A 25,757-nucleotide genomic window follows, 5' to 3' on the forward strand; every position below is an offset into this window, starting at 1 on the left:
GTATATATATATATATATATATATATATATATATATATATATATATATATATATATATATATATATATATATATATATATATATATATATATATATATATATATATATATATATATATATATGTATGTATGTATGTATATATATATATAAAGTTATTTTTCATATTAGTTGATGGCTCGAGAGATAAATCCGCAAATCGTCACTAACACTTTCAGACTTTAACTGTTGAGTCTTGGATGAACCTCCGGTGCAGAAACCCTCCACATCAGATGTTTCATAAACCTACACACAAGAATCTTCTGTATGCAGTGATCCCTCTTATGCACTGTACCATTTATCTGTATCTTGCATGCTAGGTATTACAGCCCTTCGTTTCCAAAATCCTGTTTTACTCATCGATCCGGAGCCTTCCAAGCTGTCCGCTCCTCCTCCCCCCAACACTTCCATTCTCCCCACGTGACCAAGCTGTATCAAAATACTTGGATTCATCCTTTCACCCACAGTTTACTCTGGGTCCTTGTATGCCATGTGAAGTTTTTTTTATCTTCAGATTTCCCACATAATAGTTTTATAACAAACACTTGGTCGACGGACTCATTTCCTAGCCTAAAATCCCATTGTCCTTCCCCATCAGTCATTTTATTTATCTCTTACCTGCCCAATTAAATTACTACTCTGTTCCCTCCCTGGTATACTGAATAATGTTGTGCCCACGTAGTTACAATAGGCGCCTCTGTCTGTACCTTTATGCAAAGGAACAATGATTAATATCACCCATTCCTTTGGAAACTGACCCTCATCCTGGTATACGTTACAGACCTTGGTCAGCAACTCATTACATAATCATCATGATCTACTGCAAGATCTCACTTACAATCTCATTAACTCTTGATATCTTTGCTTTCTACAACTAATTAATTGGCCTCCCCACATCCTCATCAAACACTTCGACAAGCATCCTCAAACTTATACTAAATCTTTCCACGATTACGTCATTCAGCTCTGTATCTCTTCAGCGAATCTTCAAAGTACTCATTCTTTTTCCCTTTGGAAGGGACGGTTCCAGAATGTATTGTTCCACCCTAGGCTAACACTTCTTACAATTGGCAGGCTACCAGGCATCAAATTCACTCTTCAGGTCAACGGGAGGTAATGGAACTTGCCCATATCTCTTTGGTCTCACCAAGTATCCAAACACAGGTCCCTTAGTTAGTAAAAGGGATCATGCAACTGCAACTCTTGCACCACGAAGCAAGTTTTTTCTCTAACGTATAAGCCTTTTTTTCCAAAGAAGGGGTGGCGCCAAAACGTGGCTTCATTCTGATACTCCTTACTGTATCACCCCATATTATATATATATATATATATATATATATATATATATATATATATATATATATATATATATATATATATATATATATATATATATATATATATATATATATATATATATATATATATATATATATATATATATATATATATATATATATATATATATATATATGACTATTTATCACATCACCGTGATTCATATACAATCAGAAAGCTACAAACTTCCTTTAATATCCAATTCGCTCTACCTCGGAAGTAATATATTTTCATATATGTTACCGAAGGGGAATTTTTTAGTTGATAATAAGTCCACCGTCCCGTGGGGTCGAACCAGCGACGGACGAGGAATCAGGACTACAGGGACGCACTAACGCAGTCGTACTTAGGCTATTATCAAAGGACGTTTGTAGCTTTCTGATTATTATATATATATATATATATATATATATATATATATATATATATATATATATATATATGTGTGTGTGTGTGTGCGCGTGCGTGTGCGTAATTCCCTGAAAGCATACGTAAGTAAAAATGCTGGTGTCACTGGCAACTACGTATGTCTGTGCATATGTATATATATATATATATATATATATATATATATATATATATATATATATATATATATATATATATATATATATATATATATATAATATAATGTATATATATATTACAGTATATCTATATATATGTATACTGTATATATATACACACTTGTGTGTGGTTGTGTATGTGTTTGTTGGTCTGCATTTCTGTGTATGTTTCCATAAATGTTTGAGCGCAAGTACAAATACATTATCCTTATTAGCAACGGAGAAAAGTAATACCATTCGGGAACTGCTCACCTACAAGTGTATCCAGAAGGAGAGAGGGCCGTAATGGACCAATTTGCACAATATTATTGTTCCTTTATGATATTAACCACAGAAGCAGTGGCAATAGTTGATTCGGTTCCTTTTTACTTTTTCCCCATTTTTAATACACATTGGGAATGTCATTAAAGACAATGGTGTTGTTGGGTACGCGTCGCGATATTTGGTTTCATTAAGAAAACTTCGCGTTTTTTAATTACAGGTCAGTTAGTTTTTAAATATTTATTACTGAAAAAAAAAGTTATTTATGCACCACAACCTTATATATATATATATATATATATATATATATATATATATATATATATATATATATATATATATATATATATATATATACACTAATATATATACACACACACACACATATATATATATATATATATATATATATATATATATATATATATATATATATATATATGTGTGTGTGTGTGTGTGTGTGTGTGTGTGTGTGTGTGTGTATACGAGTAGAGAAGCTGATGAGAGTGACTGACTATTTTGATGGAAGCAAAGCATGTCTTAGAATTTGTGCATGGGCGAGTGACTGGTTGGGTGTAAAAGGTGAGTCGATACAATGGATTTATATGTCCATGGCCATTTAATATCTTTATGCATGAAGTGGCACGACAGGTGAAAGAAATCTCATTAGATATAGTTGTAAATTCATTGAATAGAAAATTATTGAGAATGCTGAATGGATTAACTGATGTTTCCACATGATACAGTACAGATTTTTGTTAATGAAGGGCATTCACTGAAACTGGTAAGATGATGAGGGTAAATGGAAACTAGGAAATTGGTGCAAAGAATGTACTTGTATATGGTGGAAGAGGGGAAGCAATTGATTTGTACAGGTATTTAGGAGTGAATATAACAGATGATGGAAGGTTGAAAGATGAGATGAGTCCCAGAAAAGGTGAAGCAGGTTAGGTGACAGGTGCATAAAAAATATTTGGAAGAGAAATTGAGTGTCTTTTGTGCTAACTTGGGAATGCTGAATAATGTTGGAATTATTGAACCAACTCTGCTGCTGGAAAGTGAATTGTGGATGTTGGATGTGAGTGAAGGAAAAAAGGTTTCATTTGTTGAGAAATATTGTTTGTGTAGTGTGACAGAAGGAAAATGAAAGGGATGGAACCTTTGCAGGTCAGTGGAAGTTATATAAAGATTAGAGTGTGTGAAGGATGGATCAGTGTTTTTGAGATGGTGTGGTCATGTGAAAAGAATAAAGGACAATGAGGTTGGTGAAAAGGTTATGTAACCAGGAAGAATTAGGAGGGAAGTGTTTACTATCCAGGAAGAAAGTCGTGAAAGATAAAGACGGATGGAGGTTCTGTCAGGAGTGTTCATCGCGATTCAGATGAGACTTGTGTAGATGTATGAAGTTGCTGATTCATTCACGAATCTGCAGTTATGTTACGAATATGGCAGTGACCGTTATTTTGTCTTTCTTTATATATATGACCATACCCGTTTGCCTACTTGAGGATTGGCACCCGAATGCGTTACCCTCATGATTTTCAGCAAGTGGTTATGGGGTGAGGTTGCTAGCATCCCCGCTCTGTCCCGTGGATATATGCTAATGCGTTTGGAGGGAAGGACAGAGTATGCCATCTGCTTGTGTCCATTATATATCTGTGAATTACGGAAGACAAGTTTTACAACCCTTTCTTTCATAATACGAAAAAGGAGAGAATCTTTTGCACAAAAAAGCTAGATACCTCCTACAGCTATGGAAGTGCTACAAAATACATGGGGAAATAATATTCCCTGTGATGCTACCCGTCACTCCACACCGTGAAATTAACTTCTCGTTTTGGTGAGTCCTAACACCCATGGTTTTAGGAAACGCCTACGCGAGCTGTACAGTACGTTAGTGTGTCTGTTTGTGTGTAGGTGTAAATGCTTATGGTATATTTACATATTTGTTCCTCATCCATCAAACATGAAGCAATAAACACTGATTAGAGACTTGTCTTGGTGACTTCAGACGTACAGGGATTATTCTGAAATCCATAATACAAAAGATTCCTTAAGAAAACTTTTAAAAAATGCAGAAAAAAGTCAACTTGGTGAAGGCAAATTCTTAAGTCAGTAGAAAAAGATGACGTTAGTTCAAAAGAACACCAACAAAGCCGCTTTCCTCTGTTACATATTAGATTTATTCTGTGCTTAACTTTATGTTTCTTACTTAGAAAATTTATTTTCCAAGGAAATTATTTGATGTTAGAAAATACCAGTTGCCGAGAATTGCTTTACGTTAAGGATTATCTGCACAAAGCTACGGAACACAAAGCATGGAAAGATTCATTTGAATAAATCAACACCTACTTCTATAACTTGAATAGATATATTTTTCATTTTCTGACAAACATGCAGAAACAACCGAGCAGGATCTCAAAACAAAGTGAATGTATAGCACCTATACATTCATGATCATGATATATATATATATATATATATATATATATATATATATATATATATATATATATATATATATATATATATATATATATATATGTGTGTGTGTGTGTGTGTGTGTGTTTGTGTGTGTGTATTGTCAGTATGTGATCCTTTTTCATTTAAGATTAAATTTAGTTTTTATTTAATTTGTTAAACCTAGTCTCGTTTGTTTCACTTGTCACAGTCATCCTCTTGTGTATAACAACTGTTTGCTTGTTATTAATGTTTGTTTACTTTTCAAGGAGGTTGTGTGTGTGGTCCCTCCCCTGTGGTTTAGGGGGGTGACTTCGTAGCTTCTGTTCGAAGAGCAAATAATTGTTCTCTGGACCTTTTGCTCTTCGGAACCCTTTTGCCTGGCTTGGTGGATATAAGAATATTACCGTGACTTGCTTCTTGATGGTTGCAGCCTCTGCTATCAGATTCCATTTATCATCCGAATCTGAGGATTGCTGCTGGATCACGGCCATCTTCAATTTGGAAGACTTGTCCAGTTTACCAACCAGGAGGTCCTTTCTGCTTCACCACTCCACCTCTGGTTCAGTTAGAAAGCCAGGGGGATCTCGCTATCCCATGGTAAGGTTTATATACCTTTAAATTATATCGATCACGGCTGTGGATTTGTTGTGGCTGCTTGGTTGGGCCTGATTTGATTAACCATCTTACTCTACTCCAGACGTGGAGAATACGCTTATTCTTCGTGAAGAATATAAATAATTTATTCCAGAGGCTATTAAGTGACAAGTTTATTTATAAGAAAATTAGTGTGTAATTTGTTAGGTTTTTCTGTCTATGCGACTTCCTCCTCCTTTCTGGGCCCTTAATTTTTGTTTGAGTGTTTAATATCTATCCTAGGTGTAGGTGTGTTTTGGATTATTATTACGAGTGAAAGTGATTCATTTATTACTTGTATTGAAGAGGTTCAGGTGTAATTTCTATCTGTTCATTTTTGTATTAAATTTATGGTTTTTCGTGGTGGTTGTTTACTACCCCCTTGAACTCATTCTTGCACTTTGTTTATTGAGTTATGGTATGATTCCACCCTATTGTGGACATCATATCGAGGTTATATGGATACTGGAAATTTTTGAGTAAATTTTGTAAACTGTGAAACGAGCCGTTACAGTATATATAATATATATATATATATATATATATATAAATATATATATATATATATATATATATATATATATATATATATATATATAATATATATATATATATATAAAATATATATATATATATATATATATATATATATATATATATATATATATATATATATATATATATATATATATATATATATATATATATATATATATATATATATATATATATATATATATATATATATATATATATATATATATATATATATATATATATAAATATATATATAATATATATATATATATATATATATATATATATATATATATATATGAAATATATATATATATATATTTATATATATATAAAATATATATATATATATATATATATATATATATATATATATATATATATAATATATATATATATATATATATATATATATATATATATATATATATACAGGGATAAAAAGAAGGCCTGTTAATGAAAAGGTTGTGGAAACTGAAAAATTAATTAATAAAAATGGACAGAGTCAAAGGATAGCATATAAAGCAGTTGAAGCGTTGATTGGCAGTGCTGGTAAGGGTAAGGATATACTAGTCAGGGATATGGAAGGTAATTTATTGACCAAAAATGTTGAAATCAGAAACAGATGGAAAGAGCACTTTGAGACAGTTCTTAATAGACCAGTCCCCCCCAGAAGAGGATATAGCGCCTGCTCGGGAAGATGTAAATATTGATGAAGGTGAGATCAGGTAATAAAACAGTTAAAGAATTATATAAGGTACCAGGAGAGGGTGGTTTATTCCCGGAAATGTTTAAAGCGGAGGAGGATAGATTAGTATTTGTCTTGAAGATATTATTCAGTGAGATATGGGTGACGGGAATAGTACCATTAGGTTGGAAGAATGGTGTGATCATTAAAGTCCCAAAGAAAGGAGATCTGAGTAGGTGTGGTAATTGGAGTGGATTCACTTTGTCACCTGTAGCCTTGAAAATTTTCTGTAGAGTAATGTTGAATAGGTTGGAGCCAGTGGTTGATGGTATTCTAAGGGACGAACAGGCTGGTTTTAGAAAGGGGCGGGGTTGCAATGATCAGATCTTCATAGTTAGGCATTTAATGCAGTAAGCAAGTGAAATGAAAACTCCAATGAGAATTTGTTTTGTTGATTTTGAAAAGGCATTTGATAGTATTTCGAGACGGACTATGAGAAAAATCATGAGGCATTATGGAATACCGGAAAAGTTTTTGACGGTTATCATGAACATGCATGAGGGCACATCTTGTAAAGTGATGATTTATGGGTGTTTGAGTGACCCATTTGAAGTCAAATCTGGTGTGATTCAGGGTGGCATTCTGTCTCCTCTGTTGTTGTCTTAGCCGTGGATTACGCTATGAGAAGGGTTAAAAGAGAAACGGATGCAGGTATACTCTGGGGAGAAAATATGAAAATTCTTGATTTGGATTATGCTGATGATATAGTTTTGATCTGCGAGGGACCAGAAAGGATGCAGAGTGTGTTGGATTGTCTAGAAAGTGAAGGTCTAAAGGTTGGTTTGGTTATTAATAGTGGAAAAACTGAAATCATGAATATGAATATTGAAAATGCACAGAATTGTCTAATTGAAGGTTTGGTCGTAAAGCAAGTGGATAAATTTAAAAAATATTTTGGTACTTATTTAGATAAGGATGGTTCTCTGAGCACAGAATTTATGGAAAGATTAAAAAAGGCTCATCAGGCAATGGGAATGCTCAAAAGTATTTGGAATAATAGCAATTTTTCTGTGCATATAAAAATAAAAATTTACAAATTAATGGTTAGGAGTATTTTGATTTATGGGCATGAGTCATGGTACAGTACAGTGACTTCGGATAATAAATTCTTAGCATTTTAAAATAAGGCATTCAGAAGAATACTGAATTAATTGGAGGGATAGGATATCAAATAACAGAATTAGAGAAGTAACGGGGGTGCAGCCGGTCGATGAGTATGTTAGATTCTCACGCTGGAAGTGGCTAGGCCCTCTGTATAGAAGACAGGGAATAGCACGAGATACACCGGGGTGGGTTGCCCTTGGTAGAAGAGGTAGCAATAGGCCAAAGGAGACCTGGTTAAGGACAATGAGGCGGGAAGCAGGAGAAGAGTGTTGGGGAGATCTTGAGGAGTTAGCCCAGGACAGAATGTGGTGGCGTGAGTTCATCGACGCCCTATGCATCCCCGTGGGTGCCACAGGAACTGATTGATTGATTGATATATACTATATATATATATATATATATATATATATATATATATATATATATATATATATATATACATACACAATCACATATATTGTATATATATATATATATATATATATATATATATATATATATATATATATATATATATATATATATATATATATATATATATATATATATATATATATATATAAATATAAATATAAATATATATATATATATATATATATATATGTGTGTATACATATATACATACATACATATACATATACATAAATTCTCAAAAACGGGTTTTCCAAATAGCAATGACGTAATGCAGTTATCAACTGTAGTCATTATAAGAAACTAGAAATACTCTTCAGTGAATTGTTTAAAGAGAGTAACCATAAAATGAAGCAATCATTAATATTATTACTCAGGTAGTTACCCAGTGTAGTTGTTGTTGACAAGGGTATTGCTTGATTATTAATGATCTAAATATGTTTGATGGAGGAAAATAAACCACGTGCCAACTTTTATAAATATGCATTTATACGCTACGCTCGGTAATGAAGGACATAACATTCGTTCTGTACGGAAATTTAAAGTTGTTCTGTCAATATCTGCATTCTACATTACTGTTTATATGCCCAGCATACGTATTATTTGTAAATTTAAAACTGTTTACGCACATACACAAAAAAACAGTCATATATATACATATATATATATATATATATATATATATATATATATATATATATATATATATATATATATATATATATGTATGTATGTATGTATGTAAGAATATATATATATATATACATATATATATAAATGCTGACGCAGACAGTAAGCAACGCCTTGCGCCGGGCCGCCCTACAGCTTTAAGATTCCGGTTGTGTTTTGTGGCAATTTGCTCGGAAATTTTCCTTCATTTCCAAGTGTGTGTGTATCCCTGAAGACGGGGATGCATCTTGAATGGGGAATTTGCTTGCTGTCGGTATTTTCGGGATATTCCTTTTCCTCGTTTCTTTTCGTCTAATTTCATAAGCAAGAAAGGAAACGGTGAGTTAGTCGAGGTATTTTATATATATATATATATATATATATATATATATATATATATATAGAGAGAGAGAGAGAGAGAGAGAGAGAGAGAGAGAGAGAGAGAGAGAGAGAGAGAGAGAGAGAGAGATGGTACTTTTTATCAGTAAATATTTGCGACAGTTTCCGGAATTAAAAATTTACTAATCTTGTTATTGACCCCTCATCTAATATACCTTACACACCTTGGTCAGGCACTCAAAACAATATGGTCATAGTCCTACAGTATCGCCCTTTTAACCCTATCAACTCATGGCTCTTTTTAATTCATCAGATTATTAATGACCCTCGAATAGCTTAAGCAGTTATTCCCACAGCAACTGAAAATCTAACTCCTCCTTCGACGTAAAATGGTGCTCTTCTGTCCTCTACCTTTAAACCTTGAAAATACTCACTCCATCGGCAGAGACAACACCCCTACAATAGGCCTACATCTTTTATTCACGGTTTAAGTCACTCATAAATCTTTCCCACCCATCATTCTCTACTCCAGTACTTGTTCAGATTTTGATTACCTTCCTCCGCTTTTATACCTTTACAAAATCCTCTTCTAGCTTTCAGTGATACTTTAAACCATCTGTCTTTACACTCACGCGCGCATACAAACTCATAGACGCAAACGCACATACACACATGTTTGTATATATGAAATAGTTTTCACTTCTTATTTAGAGGTCTTCTGTTTGTCAAAGAAAGCAAAAAACATTTCCTTGTAATGCGAAACATTCATATAATAAAGGTTATATTAAGATATTTGGAATGTAAAAGCCTTGTAATCTTATTAAACTTATAAGTGCCTAAATTTTGGTAAAACTTTACTTTATTTGCTCATGATTACATGATAGTAAGGATTTTTATCAGGTAGAAATAAAAAAATTAAATGTTTAGGATCTATTTCAAGAAAAAGGGAGGCAGCAAGCCCTCGAAAGCCTATCCTAATTAACTTTGGAAGAGCACCAACTGCCAACAAAAACCCCATACATAAACAGGTGAGTAACTAAAGGTATTCAGACATACCAATTTTGTAATTTCCGATTATTTACGTCCTGAAAGCATATTATCAGAGAATTTGCATAAAGCCTAGCTATCCAAAATTTCACATTCTTCTGCAACGCCGGGTAAGAAAATTGTTTTTCAAATATACGCGTAATACCAAGTTAGTTAACCGTTTTATTCCTGTGTAGTTTGATTATATCGAAACTTTGATCCGTTCAATGTTTTGACCGCCAATTACTGACATTTCTAAACACGTTAACATTTACCACCTCATTACCATTCCTTTAATTGTCTTTCAATATTCAAACCTTCAGGGATACTTATAACTCCAGCTATCGAAACTACTCTCTGTTCTAGCAGGTTCGACTAGCAAAACACGATACTCCTGTATCATCCGCTGACTTAACTTTATAGACTTCTATTAACGGCTAGTTATACCAGGGTACATATCCGCATATCTCCATCCTTGTGATTTTCATTCATACAAATTTTTTAGCATTCTGGTAACATGTAGTTACACTATCATAACATTTTCATTAGTCAAAGTAGCTAAATATCATGGTATTTTTGACGTACCCTTGGGTCAAAACATTAGGGAGCGCTTTCAATCCTTCATTTGTTTCCGTATATTGGAGTTTCCGATATGCGGTCAGTAATTTCCCTTTTAAATACTACCTTCCATTTTTACCTCTTATAGAGCTGAAAAAATGCTTTGCTGTTCTGATGCTTTAAATATCTTTTTATATGTTATGACACCCATGCACTGATAATATGCCGATGGTTTCTCCAGATATTTAAGTTGTATATATACTGTATGTACATATTTGTCCTCGTCCTCTGTTCCTTCTACTGCTTCGCTGGTTTCTGCACCCGGTGGCTCCCTCTTTCTCCGACCCTGAACCCTGGATGAGCATCGCCCCCTCCCCAACCCACCCATTTCTATGACGGATTACATCTGGGTATTTTTGCTATCATTATTTTGTCTGATAATCACCTCACTCATTCGTAATTTTTCAACTGATGCTTTATTTCATCTGTTAGGTGATAGATTTATATGTTCATTCACTCACTTTATTATTATTTTTCTTTGTTATTTTCAACAACCGTATGTAATGTGTGTGTGGGAATTCTAATACTTCTTTCACACCCCAACTTCTTTCTTAAAAACCTCTCTAGTATCTATTCAGGTTTTACTGGCCTCTATTGATATTTTAACTGTCATAATTTACTTAGGACTTCCTGCTTATGACCGTTACTTCGCAATAAATCCAACACATACGTTAACTAGTACTGGAGAGAATATTTTTGGTACTGCCAATAACATTTTGTGTTAGAAACCCTTTCATCCCCTGCGGAAAACGTTTTCATTTTTTATTCGTATTTAATTTGACCGAATCCAAGTTCATTTCTGAGGTTTATAAGTTTAATTTTCTGTTCATATTCGTATTGTAGTTTTATCGCTACATGTTTGGTGAGAGATCATGAAACTGGCGATTATTTCAATAATTGAACCAAGTGATTGTGAATAATTGATTCCTTCCATGATGGATAGCACTACTTGGAAATTACTGTTTAAGGTATTGTTAATGGCATGGGATACTAATTCACTATGCCAGAAGGCAGTGAAGTACCGAGTTGAAGGTTGTGGACGCCTTGGTGGAGGAAGTAGCTCTAATTGGCAGAGGATCTCTTTCCCCTGAGGCCAGTGGCAGTCACTCTTTTGCACCTGAAAGTAAAACGAGGGCATTCTCGCTGCTCTGCCTGGTGTGAAATTACTTATCGTGTACCATGCTGCAAACATCCAGCACAGTTAGTTTAGTATTGAGGCTTAGAATTTCTATAGATGTAAAACCAAAGCGTGTATGATGATTACTATGTTATGCAGGAAACGTAGGATTTCAGGGGATTTGGTAAAGTCAGAGAGAGTAGAGTTCATGAATGGAAATGGCAAGGAGTTATTGTCTGCGGTGGCTGAGAGATGCAGAGCAAGATATGAGACGGCTTATTATTATTAGTAATACTGCTGGGACAGATAAGGAAATGTCATGTGGAAATTATTTTCACTCTAACTGCGTAACATCAAAGAAATGGAGTCTGTATCTGTACTTGGATGGGTGTAGGTAATGAAATTAAATGGCAGTGCTGGGTGATGTGAATGCTAATCTTGAAAAAAATATGCTCTGGAAAGGAATATGTGATTAAGACAAGAATATTTATAAACCTACTGGATAGGAAAAATTGGCAGGGAAACTTTTAAGTAGGAATGTTAGTGTAGAATAGATATAAATCAATTTGAAGTGTCTAATGATGAGAATAAAAGAGGATGAATTTGAATCTAATCTTAACCTGGTTGATGCAAACATAAAAATAAAAGACAATTGCTTGGAGGAAGGGTTCAAAATGTACATATATATATATATATATATATATATATATATATATATATATATATATATATATATATATATATATATATATATATATATATATATATATATATGACAAGTTAGTTTGATGATAAAAATTCCAGATATAAAAATAGTTTGTGACCAATGGGGTACAGCTAAAAACACATAAGTGGAGTTCAAAGTGGAGTTCTGATTCAGCAGGAAAGAGTTGTTTGTAATTGTGTATGAAGAAGGTAGGATCAGGAGGTTGTTTGAAATTCACTTTCAGTACAAAAGACATCTATATGGAAAGGTCTATATTAATATTACAATACACACACACACACACACACACACACACACACATGTATATGTATATATATATATATATATATATATATATATATATATATATATATATATATATATATATACTGTCGTGTACTACAGACTTTTCCACAATATCTTTTGGATGTGCATTTCAAACAATCTCCTTCCATAAACCTTGCATTGCAAATCCTACCATGCATTACTTTTAATCCTTCTTCATACGCAACTACCAACAACCCCTTCCTGTTGAATCAGAACGCAACTTTGAACTTCACTTTGGCATATGTGTATATGTATATATGTGTGTTTGTGTGTATATTGCGTATGTGTGCATATGGGTACGCAAAGTGGATTAAGCAACCATGCGTTCTGGTGAAATTCCTTCTTTGAGTTTCATTCACTTCAAGCTAAATGGCCCAAATTGACCTTATACTTATTCAACTGCTCACAGGACGAGAGAGAGAGAGAGAGAGAGAGAGAGAGAGAGAGAGAGAGGGAGTAAAGAAAATGTATTTAAGGCTTGACTGGAGTCATCGTAGATCGTGTAAAAGATCACTTGTGTATATTAGGTGTAAATTACGATCTATAAACGTCTGTATCTGGTACCCGGTTGCTCACCTAATCCTGTTCGGGAAAAACAAAATGGAGTAATAACTCCCGCTTTGGGAGCGTTTATGATGCTCTATGGGGGATGAGAGTGAAGCTTGGAGATTTTTCCTAATGGGAAGAAGTGGTTGAGGAGGAGGAGGAGGAGGAGGAGGAGGAGGAGGGGGAGGAGGAAGAAGTGGAGTTAGAGTAAGGTGGAAGTGAGGGATGTGTAGGAAGAGGCAGTAATGTACAGGAGAGATGGCATGAGTTCTTGAGGATGTGAGGATGAGGATGAGGAGGAGGAAGTTTAACTGAGAAAGTGTGCTGGAGGAGGAGTGAATGAGGTTGAGGTAATGGTGGTTGTGAAGTTGATGATAAAGAAGGTGGAGGTGATGGCAAATGAGAGGGTTGTGGTGATAGTTATCGAGTAGCGAAGATTCCGATGAAAAAGGATGAGGAAGTGTCGGTGGAGGAGGAGAAGGAGGAGGAGGAGGAGATGATAGAAGGAGAAGACAGTGGCGGAGGGAACGGAAAGCTTTAGTTTATTTTCGTACTTCAGTCTTTGGGTTGAGATGGACGTCGGATCTCAAAGGGCTTGCTCGGGTGCATTTTAACGGAAGATTTTTGTGTAAGCACATTTGCTAATCCCTCACTCCTTACACATACACACATATTCATATGAAATATTGTATACATACATGCACACATACCACACATACATATGTGTATTATGTATATATGTGTGTGTGTGTGTGTGGATGCACTTATTCTTGCAAGTGTGAATCCGAAAGGAGAATTAATTGTAAAAAAAATCTTTAGTGGAAATCGAACCCACTGCTGGTAGTAGAGTGAGGTGGCCGTTAACTCAACGTTATGAAGATGGATATATTTTTAGCGAAATCTATGAATCAATTTGTTCAAACAGAGATGTATAGAATACAGATTTATCATCGTATGTGCTTCTGTGTTCAAGTTTCAAAATAATTAGGTTTCTAAATCGTAAATATTTTTACAGTTAGCTTTTTATGTTTAGCGAAGACAGCTGTAAATTTTAAGTTTCCGAGGCCTCGGAATCCTCCCTTATCATATAAAACTCGGTTAAAATCTGTCCCGAATCCTCCTGAGAAAAAATGGATTTCGGCCGTGATTACACACAAATGTCGGAGTCCACCGGAATTTGTTCGGGATGAAGATAAGTCGATAGATTTGTGTGCGAGCTACGAACTGCCGATTGCTCTCGGAGGATAAATGCCGTTGGGAAATTATGTTGACAGAAGGCATACTTTTTGTAAGAAGACCTGATATATATATATATATATATATATATATATATATATATATATATATATATATATATATATATATATATATATATCATATTTGTCACTTTTACATAACCGGACCATTTTATACTTAAAAATATCAGGCCATTATACCTTAGACCAACGTACACCATAAAGAATTTTATATTGCATCCTCCATCTGCCCGGCAGATATACATGACTTATGCAGTTCCTTTTACGGAATTGCATGTGATACTAAGGGGTTTTCTTGTCTAAATATTTATGATATATATATATATATATATATATATATATATATATATATATATATATATATATATATATATATATATATATATATATATATATATATATACGTGTGTGTGTGTGTTTTGGGTGTGTGTGTGTGTGTGTGTGTGTGTGTATGTATGATTGTAATAATCGTAATGCACTTCTGTCTTTCAGATTTCTTCACACTTTTAGATATGCTTGTCACTAAAAATCCTGAGATCCAAATAGAAGAATATGAGTGAATTCTGACGTCCTTAGCTGGATTCGAACCTGCATCCGGAGTATCTGAATTAGATCACTCGTTACCTCTAAATGTGGATAATGTGACCTTGTTCTGATTCTCCGGATGCGGGTTTGAATAGAATAGAATAAAATAAAGAATTTAGGCCAAAGGCCAACACTGGGACCTATGAGGTTATTCAGCGCTGAAAGGGAAATAGACAGTAAGAAGGTTTGAAAGATATAACAGGAGGTAAACCTCGCAGTTCCAGCATGAAACAATTGTTATAAAGGGTTGAAAGTCAGAGGGAGGAAAGAGAATATGAACAGAGGTACAGTAAAAGAAATGAAAGAGGTTTCAGCTAGAGGCCGAAGGGACGCTGCAAAGACCCTTAAGCAATGCCTACAGTGCACCACGTGAGGTGCACTGACGGCAGTACCCGCCTGCGGGGCTACGGACGTCAGAATTAATTCAAATTCTTCCATTTGGATCTCAGGCTTTTTAGTGACAAGCATATCGAGTGAAGAAATCGAGACGTTAAGAGGGCTTTGTTTTTATTGCCGTTACATAAGTGTCTGGTGAAAATGTCCAGGATAGAGCTCAAAATTGTACCATAAGGAAAATTACGCAGCCACTGCGTGTAGATGAGACAGTGATAACAGCGAGATGGTGATGGCTTGGACATGTCCTTCACACAACCCCTGAGAGAACAGTATGTGAATAGTTGGAAGACCCAGAAACCTTCTTGGATGAAAACTAAGAGAAAGGAGGCTGGGGCTGAGTCAAGATCTATGGAAGATCAAGTGAGTGTAAAAAGGAATAAGAAGCCTTTTCTTTATCATGTTAATGCGTCGGACTGCACTGATAGGCTAGGCTGAGCAAGTTGAGTCCATATATGCATACATGTATTTCTGGAGTTGAGCATCTCTCTCTCTCTCTCTCTCTCTCTCTCTCTCTCTCTCTCTCTCTCTCTCTGCATTGTAAATATGGACACCACCGTATGGCTGCAATAAACTCTGGTACTTTGTTCGGTTTCAAATGTTGGGTAAAATGAGTTGACAGCAGTTGCCATCAGGTTCTTCCTGCTGTATATAGAGGACCTACAGGTACTCAAGGCGGGTGGGGCCCGCTGCAGATTCCTTTATTTTGGAAATTTATTCTCCCCCACAGTTTGCATTCAGTGGTTGTTGTTGACATGCTCATAAATGGCACCTCTCCATAGGTGGCCAGGGATCCGTGTCGTTGTCAGACCGTCTCTGTCTACAGACCAAGTATACTCTCCGAAGGGAGCGCCTCCTCGGTGCTCGGTTGTTTTCCATCGAAACATTTCAGTCATAACATTTATAATTGTAATTTTTCAAGGTTGATGACCTCATCTTTTGCCTTAACTTATTGACAAAAATACCTTAAAATCCACAGAAAACATGGTAAAATCAAGTGTCTTACTCTGATTAACAAGACTGATGAATTAAAGCAAATACAATAGAATTCACGACATTATAAAGTAAAGCCAGATTAAAAGTAAAAAGTGACGCTATTAAAATATGTAGGAAAACATAGAAAGTGTATGACGGAAATTCTGCAACTTACAAAGCAAACAATCAAAGTAAATTTATTATTGTCGGGAAGATAACATGTTATTTAGCTCTGCTTTCATTTTCTGTATAAACAGAGATTCAGAAATTGGCAGGTCAAGTCTACTAAAAACGAGTAAAAAATGAGCCAAAGTTTCTTAGGCGCAATCGAGTTTTCTGTACAACGTATAATGCTGTATAAAACTATCAGCTACGGTCGACCTCGCAACGCTCAGTTACGCCCCAGATGCGGTGGACTTGGGGTGCGTCGCACGTCTCCGGAAAGCACTTCCAGACGCACGAAATCTTAACCTTAAATAAAATGAAAACTCCTGTGGCTAGAGGGCTGCAATTTGGTATGTACGATGATTGGAGGGTGGGTGATCAACATACCAATTTGCACCCCTCTAGCCTCAGTAGTTTTTAAGATCTGAGGGCGGACAGAAAAAGTGCAGACGGACAGACAAAGCCGTCACAATAGTTTTCTTTTACAGAAACTACTGTAAAATCCTGATCATAAAAGGATGGCCCTGCGAGAACCTGTATTCTACTAGGCCGGACACTCAAGTCCTATTTCGTCGTACAATGTCGTCGGAGTGGGCGGGGTTCATTAATGTCTGAATATGGTTAGGGATGATTTTTCTGTTATGTCTGATGTGATCAACGCCGCTGTAAGTCGGATGGACAGAATAAGCCGATGACATTTGAATGAACTGACTCTCCAACTAGACCGTTAAACAGGTATGTCACAGATTTGTCTCGTTCAGAACTGATAGTCTGCGCGTGAGTTGTTTGACAAAACCTGATGGACCAAAACTTCCATTATCAAATGAGCTGACTGTGGTACGGTTTTAAGTGTCAGACTTGTGGGTGGATGAGATTTACAAAATCAGTCACAAGCATGTTTGTGGCATGTAAAAAGCAAAGAACCTTCAGAAAGACACGAAAGGATTGGTGCCTAACAGTCACTAATTGCTAACTTTAAATAAGTTTCCTAGTACAAGTAGAGTAATAAATTACTGAGAATATAAACAACCCACGAAAAAATCAGGCAGTGGAACAGGTGTGTATTATCTCACTTTGCGTAAATATGGCCTCTTGCAATTCCTTTGAGACCAGGAAACACAACGCTCTTCAATATCCACCATCACCAAGGTACTGAGACTCATAATTTCGTTTTATTGTTCATATCCATGCAGAAAAAACCAGTATATTGTGGTAGACAGGAGAGGGAAGAAACTGAAGGTCTCATAAGGACATGGCATGAAACAGTTGAAATGATACTTATGGGAAAGCAGCCAGTGACAGTTTTAAAAATAACGAGATAATACAGCAAATGTTGATCATGAGCCTAGAGAATACTTGCAACCGAACCAGCAGTCACAGTGTTCGTGACGTGTGGTGTGAAGACTATAGCTGAGAGCGGTGAGATTTTATGGTGAGTGTGAATCTTGTGTTGCAGGATGCTAAAGGGACTTTGAAGCCTTTTGATGTTAGAGTGACAGATAAAGGTTTGTTATTCTATCATCTTGGCTGTTAATATTCATACGGATAGATAATGGTAAGGTATCGTGAAAATAAGAGATGAATGTGCAAAATTGGAATTAAGAGTAGAGTGACTGATGTGTGCAGGTTATTCCGTGGTAGCAAGGAACTTTATGACTTATAAATGTTCAAAAAGTCGTTTTCACTATCTTAATTGTGCATGCATTCACGTTGAACCAACAATGAATAACATTAGCTTTAAAATCAGGTTTCTATATATAAACACACACACACACATATATGTGTGTGTGTGTGTGAAGATTATATAACAGCAATGTAATTTAGAAAGCTAAGGCAGTAAGCAAGGCGTTTTAAAGCAGTGCTGCGGCCTGTCTTGAACATATACATCATCCCTATCAGTACCACTACGAAGAAGCCTTCTCTACGTTTTGCAGTAAAGAGATCTCAGGTGCTGGCAATATGTCACTGTATTATCTCAACAGTATGTACTTGCTGACACTTCCAAAGCTAGTATGTAGCTTATATCTAATTGATTTATTATTCGGGATGCAGGGAATTACAATGATTCAGTTATAATGCTGATAACCTATTTCGTTTATGTACCGTCAAATGCTTAAAAGTTGAAGATTTGAAAGAAAACGAAAAAACTTACTGAATCTTCAAAACGCCCTAAATTCTTACATTGAAACTAAACACGAAAATTTAAAAAATATGAGGAGACAAAAAAATAATATCAAATAATGAACAGTAACACAAAAGAGTCGGAAATGAAGTGAACTGACAGTATGAAATTAATTCAAGAGTGAAAGTGATAGAGATAAAAGGAATAGCCTTATCACTGAAAGCAATCAGGATAAAAGACTATACGAACAAATAAATAAAAACGTGTAAAAGAATCTAAGATGATAATAGGCGACACGAGACGGACACGAGAAGAATGATGCCATATCCCCATCACCGTTTTACGAGTTCGCTTTTAAACAAGGTGATTCGCACCTCTTTTATGACGCTCCGAAACGCACCGAACCAGCCTCCTTATGGAACCAAGATTTCTTATCTGACTTGGAAGAAGAAGAAGAAGAAAGAAGAAGAAGAAGGCGGTAGAAACTAGATTCAGTTTTCATTTTACTTACTAAGACATAGGCTTATCATGGGTGCAGATTTTTAGTGTCACCACGTAAATAAACACACACACACATATACACAGTATATACATACACACACACACACACACACACACACACACATATATATATATATATATATATATATATATATATATATATATATATTGTATGTGTGTATGTATATATAGATAGATAAATAAATATATCATTAAGCTAGTTCCCCAACCAAGGGTTTGGCTCCAGAGAAAAGCATGACAGCAACATTCCCATTATTAGTATAATTGCTGAATTGTCGACGAATGCCTTACGCAGAAAACTTCCAGAGTATCAGTCGCTTCACACAACTACAAAAAGAGTTTTATCAAATCTATCTTCCACAGGCTCGCGATTTCTGGATATCATCACCCTTCCCTTCCTATGCTTCTTTCAAGCCACCTACCAAGTGCCCTCTCGATTTTCATCTCACCATCCCTCCCAACACTTCCGCATCATATACAGCTCTTAGCTCCTCTTTGCTAGTTCTGTGGTTCGCTCCTAGCCTACAGCCTACTGGTCTGGCCGTCATTAATTAAGTACGAGTATCTGTTCGGGTTAAGTAAAAGCTCGTAGGGCAAGCAACCCTTTAGTCAAGAAGACTTCGATTTATTTTGAGTCCCATCTCTCTGGATATACCATATCATTCTATTAAGCAAGCTTCGTAAACCTTATTAAGTTTTGCTGATTAAAGCAGTATTATTAGCGTATTTTTTTTTTAAGTCTGTCAAGGTTCTATAGCTGTTCCACACCAACCGCTCTCTTCCATTTTCCACCACTTTTTCCTTATAAAATCTACAAGAAGGGCAAACAACAAAAGTGAAATAACATTCCCATATAGAGCCCCATTGTTTACTGCAAATTCACTTGACAACAACCAATAACATCACTTCGTATCTATTTTGTTCATGGATAATTCCAATTAGCTTTAACACATTCAACAGGAATATCATAGTGTAGCGATACCTTCCTTAATACTGGTCTGTGGAAGCTGTCAAACGCCTTCTCCTGATCAGCAAAAGCCATCAGAGAGAGATTTTCTAATTCCATAAATTGCTGCACAATATGTCTTAACATAAACATGAGATCTGTGCAACTACCTTTTCTAAAACAAGCTTGTTTATCTCTAAGCTTTTTACCCATTTCTTTCCGCAGCCTACTGAATATTTGCATTACAGTAGACGACAGTGTGACGGCTCTGTAGGTACCATATCCAGTAAGGCCTTCTTTCTATGTTAACGTTTCTCTAATTTCCAGTTCCCCGTCATCAGGCTTTGTTTCCTCATCCCATATCCTACAAATCGGTGTAGTATACACGCAAGGCGCCTCAATTTCAACTAATAGTGTAGCAGTGATTTCATTATAACCTGGTGTTTTTCCTTTCTTAAGATTTTCACTTCCTCTTTAAAAGCTATAAATTCATTCAAAGCAAATGTATTTCTTCTTCAGCTTTGAGATATTAATGAGATTATCACCCTGTGACGTTTCTTCAATAAAAGAACTTTTTCTTCTTAAAAGAGTATACCAAAAAAAGTATAGATAGATACAGCAGTGGTGACGTCCTGTCTTATTTAAATCTCTATATCAACTTGACTTCATGAATTTAAGACAAACCTTAGTTAATTAGGTTTGTTTATAACAACCAAACGACCATTATTCAGATAAACATTTTTAATATAAACGACATAAACTTCATTCACGTGAACACTCGTGACACCCTCATGTCTCTTACTCATTATTCACATTACTAAAGGTTCTTTGCAGCGTCCCTTCGGCCGTAGCTGCAACCCCTTTCATTCCTTTTACTGTACCTCAGTTCATATTATCTTTCTCCCATCTTGCTACCCACCCTCTCCTAACAAATATTTCATAGTGCAACTACGAGGCTTTCCTCCTGTTACACCTTTCAGACCTACCTACTCTCAATTTCCTTTCCAGGGCTGAATGACCTCATAAGTCCCAGTGCTTGGCCTTTGGCCTAAACTCCATATACCATTCCATTCACAAAAATCTTTAGATGCGTTCTCCATCTCCTCCTAGAGATTTTTCTACTGCACCTACTGCCTTGTCTACTCTTTATTGTGTTTCGGGTCTCATGCGATGATCAAGGTATCCTTCTTGGTACTCCATATCCCAGTACTTCTTTTCCAGCAGATTGATGCTCATTCTGGATGTTAGACCAGTCCTCACCGATTGCCTGCTCCTCTTGCAAAGTAAATATCCAAATAAATAGGTAAATGTATGAATAAATGATAATACCCATTGTGAAAGTTTGAATATATACATTATATATATATATATATATATATATATATATATATATATATATATATATATATATATATATATATATATATAGATAGATAGATAGATAGATAGATAGATGGATAGATAGAAAGAGAGATAGATAGATAGATAGATAGATAGGTAGATATATGCAAAATAAATTTGTATTTAAACTCTTAACGTTAAACTCACTTTACCCTAGGAATAACTTACATTCAAAGGGAATTATAGATAATAAGTGCGTGTGCCCTGACCGTGCTAAAAAAAACTATGCCTTTTGGATTTGAAGCAGAGAAGAATGGGACTTATCCATTCGACTGTCAAGAAAGAAAGAAGTTTGGTATGCATTATGTAGATATGTACTGTGTGTATATATATATATATATATATATATATATATATATATGCATAATTTGTCACTAATTTGTATATGATATTTTTCTTCCAAATATTAAGCTACAAATAACCCTTCAATATCGAATTCAATGTACCTCGTGCATATCTTACGCCCAAGGGGAAATATATAAATTTGCTTACCCTGACCATGAATCGACCCTTGCCTTTTAGGGCTGATGCTTGGAAAAGTTATTCCTATGATGAATTCGATATTAATGGGCTGGTTTTGGCCCAATAAATATTATATATTATATATACATATATGTGTGTGGTATATATTATGTATATAGATATATATATATATATATATATATATATATATATATATATATATATATATATATATATATATAAATATATATTTATATGTGTATATATATATACATATAAAGAGAGAGAGTGGGTGTGTGTGTGTGTGTGTGAGAGTGAACAACAACAAGAAAACCCTTGTTAAAATACAGCAATAATGCTGATAATCTTCTCGCACTTTCGTATAAAAGATAAGCTTTATCACCACATTCTCGACTATCCTTTACGTTGAAATAAACAAATGAAAAGAAAAAATAAGAGAAAGAAATATACTAATGTGTTTGAATCAGAGAAAGGGGTGGAAATAGGGGCAGTAATGGGTGTAATAAACCATCTGCCAATACTGAGAGAGTGAGAGAGAAAGAGAGAGAGAGCGAGAGGTTGGCATGTTCAATTTCGGGGCAAAAATTTTGCGCAGTGTATTCGGTGTGAGTTACAGTCAGAGACAGACAGACAGACATGCATAATGACAGAGGGACAGAGACAGAGAAGCAATGCATAATAACGTCCCTGTTGTGGTTCTGTGCGGACAGAAATATCGAGAGTGATAGTAATGGTTGTATGAACTCAATGTTAAGAACTGTCAGTTACTCAACATACGATTCAACTTATGCTACGGTCAGTTGACTGGAGCATTCGTGACGCTGTTTGTGACTGTTAGGTCATCTGATGTGGCACATTCAGTTGAATTACCACGGTTTGTGACCACATAACTAATGTTCTCAAACCGTGAGTTGTGCCAAAGCTTCATTATCATGGCTTTTCAGACTGGAGTTGAGCTATCTTCCTCTAGTGTACACTCGAGCTAACTTTTTCACTTGTTTGTTTATATTTTCATTCAAATCACTTTTTCTTTGATCTGTTCTTTCTTTTTCATGTGTGGGAGTCTAATTATGTGGAAGCTTTCTAGGGAAGTGAACTTTCGACTTGTACTTAATGAATGCTATTAATTATAATTATAATCATTTTAGAAGCAGTGGTAGTCAGACGTGGTTCTTTGTACAAAAGCGCTACTATTGTTACTCTCAGAAAGAATAGATTTACTCCAAAATAGATTCAAATGCACACGAGTTTCATAAGAAAAGAAAAATACATAGTTGTAGACGACGGAAAAATACCATTGGAGATGATCATTTCTCTCCCCCACGAAGAAGAGAGAGAGAGAGAGAGAGAGAGAGAGAGAGAGAGAGAGAGAGAGAGAGAGCGTTGATGGTGTCGGTTGTTCCACTGGTTGCAGTCAGAAATATTGAGTGAGGCAACAGTAATAGTAGTAGTAGTAGTAGCAGCAGCAGCAGCAGTAGTAGTAGTAGTCCTAGCGTTGGAACGTAGTACAAGTAGTTTTAGTTGTTGTAATATAGCTCTTCTACCACTATTGTTGTTGGTATACTTATATAAATAGAATTGCAAATACATGAAGGGGGTCAGGAAAGATGAATACAGCATTGTAAAAACAGATTTCAAAAAAAAAATTTTTTTTTTAATACCGACACCTCTTGGTCTACTTTTCCCACAGAGAGAGAGAGAGAGAGAGAGAGAGAGAGAGAGAGCTGGCTATTTTTGGTGGTCTGGATAAGACAATGGAGATCCAAATAGGTGTCGAAAGGAGCGTGTGGTAATTGGATGAAAGAAAAGGAGAAATGTTTACAAAGTTTTTCCCCTTTTATTTTTCACTGTTTTTTCCTTGACCTTTTAGCAATGCCCTATGATTTTTAACCTTGTTTTTTCCCTAATCTGTGATGATGATAATGTGGTTTTATTGATTTTTTCCTTCCCTTTAAATGCTAAATCAGCTTTCGTTGGTTGCATTTTATTTTTGAATTTCTTCACGTTGCATATTATTGATCACTTTCCTTATCTTTTTTTTACTTATTATCGCATTATGCAAATTTTATATTAAACTATAAAACTGGAAAGTGAAGTAATGCCGAGAGCAAGAGAAATAATCCTGCCTAAATAAGAAGCAGGCGAAATGGAAGGACCATCAAAATTATCGTTGAAAGCAGGATTCAGAGAAGACGGGATCCTGGATGGAAGGAAGTTTTTTTTTTAACAACACGACTAAGTGAGTCTAAAAATCGAAGGTCACTGAAAAATTCCATTGAAAAACTTGACAAATTAAAAGACAATGTTTATTATTTATTCCGTTAAAAAAATACTCGAAAAAACTTCATTATTTGAATCATTGCTTTTCTCATTCCAGCCACAGTTAATTGTCCTTACATGAAGTATCCATTTGTCAAGTCATTATCTTTCACTTAAAGATAGCACTGATGGAACGTATATTAAAAAGTTTTCTTTAGCGTTCTCAGAAGGGTTATTTATATTTACCAAATGCCCCTTCACAGAAAGATTGAAATCCTTTGTGGTCATGGTTAAAGACAGGTTACTACGATCTTCACACTCGCCTTGGGGTGATCACATTACCCGAATTTCTAAATTTAATTTCTATAAGTGTTGTTTATTTCGATGCTGAAAGTATTGCTCTTCATACCAGTTACTAACTCTTTAAAAGGGAAGGCCCCTCCTTGAGTACAGTGCGCCAGGTTTCTTGTTTTCTGTTGATCGAATTTTAGCCAGAGTTTTGCGGAGCTGAAGTGAGTCATTGCACTTTTTCAGTGTTCTCGTTACACTGAGGAGGACGCCAGACCCCACATTTCATCACTGGAGGTAGCTTTCCTCCCTCAGATAGCTTACTTTGATTATTCCTTCTTTCCTCTTACTGTTGATCTTCGGAACTCTCAACCTGTTTTCGTTTTCCCTGGCTGTTATCATCTTCCAGCTTCGAAGGATGGTTGTATCACTTCCCTCTAGATGAAAGCCCACTCCTCTCGTTTGTCCTTCATTTTCCCTTTAGCGTGCGCTAAGAAAAGTTAATAGGTTGACATTGTCATTAAGTTTTGCTTGTTTTCAAGAGGCAGTAGATGAGACAGACCAAAGGAATAAAATCTGAGACAGAATAATCAGAAATGAGAGAGAAGACTTAGAATTTCACGGAATAAAGATTGTTAACTGAGAAGAACCAAAATAGAAGTGAAGGTAAAAAATAATGATAGAATATATAGAAGATAAAAGAGTCGGAACAGAAGAAAATGGAGTAGGGATTTATAAGAAAGAATGTAACGCGATGAGAATAGAAGAGACAGGAGATAACAGACCAGGAAAAGGAAGACAAAAAGTATTAGAGTAAGGAATACAAGAAAGAAAATGGCACAATAGTGACAGAAGCGGAGACAGGAGGAAAAAAAAGATAACGCTTGTTCGTTTTTCTGCTCAAAAAGGGGCCTATT

Source organism: Macrobrachium rosenbergii, chromosome 8, assembly GCF_040412425.1.
Source record: "Macrobrachium rosenbergii isolate ZJJX-2024 chromosome 8, ASM4041242v1, whole genome shotgun sequence".
Lineage (NCBI taxonomy): Eukaryota > Metazoa > Arthropoda > Malacostraca > Decapoda > Palaemonidae > Macrobrachium > Macrobrachium rosenbergii.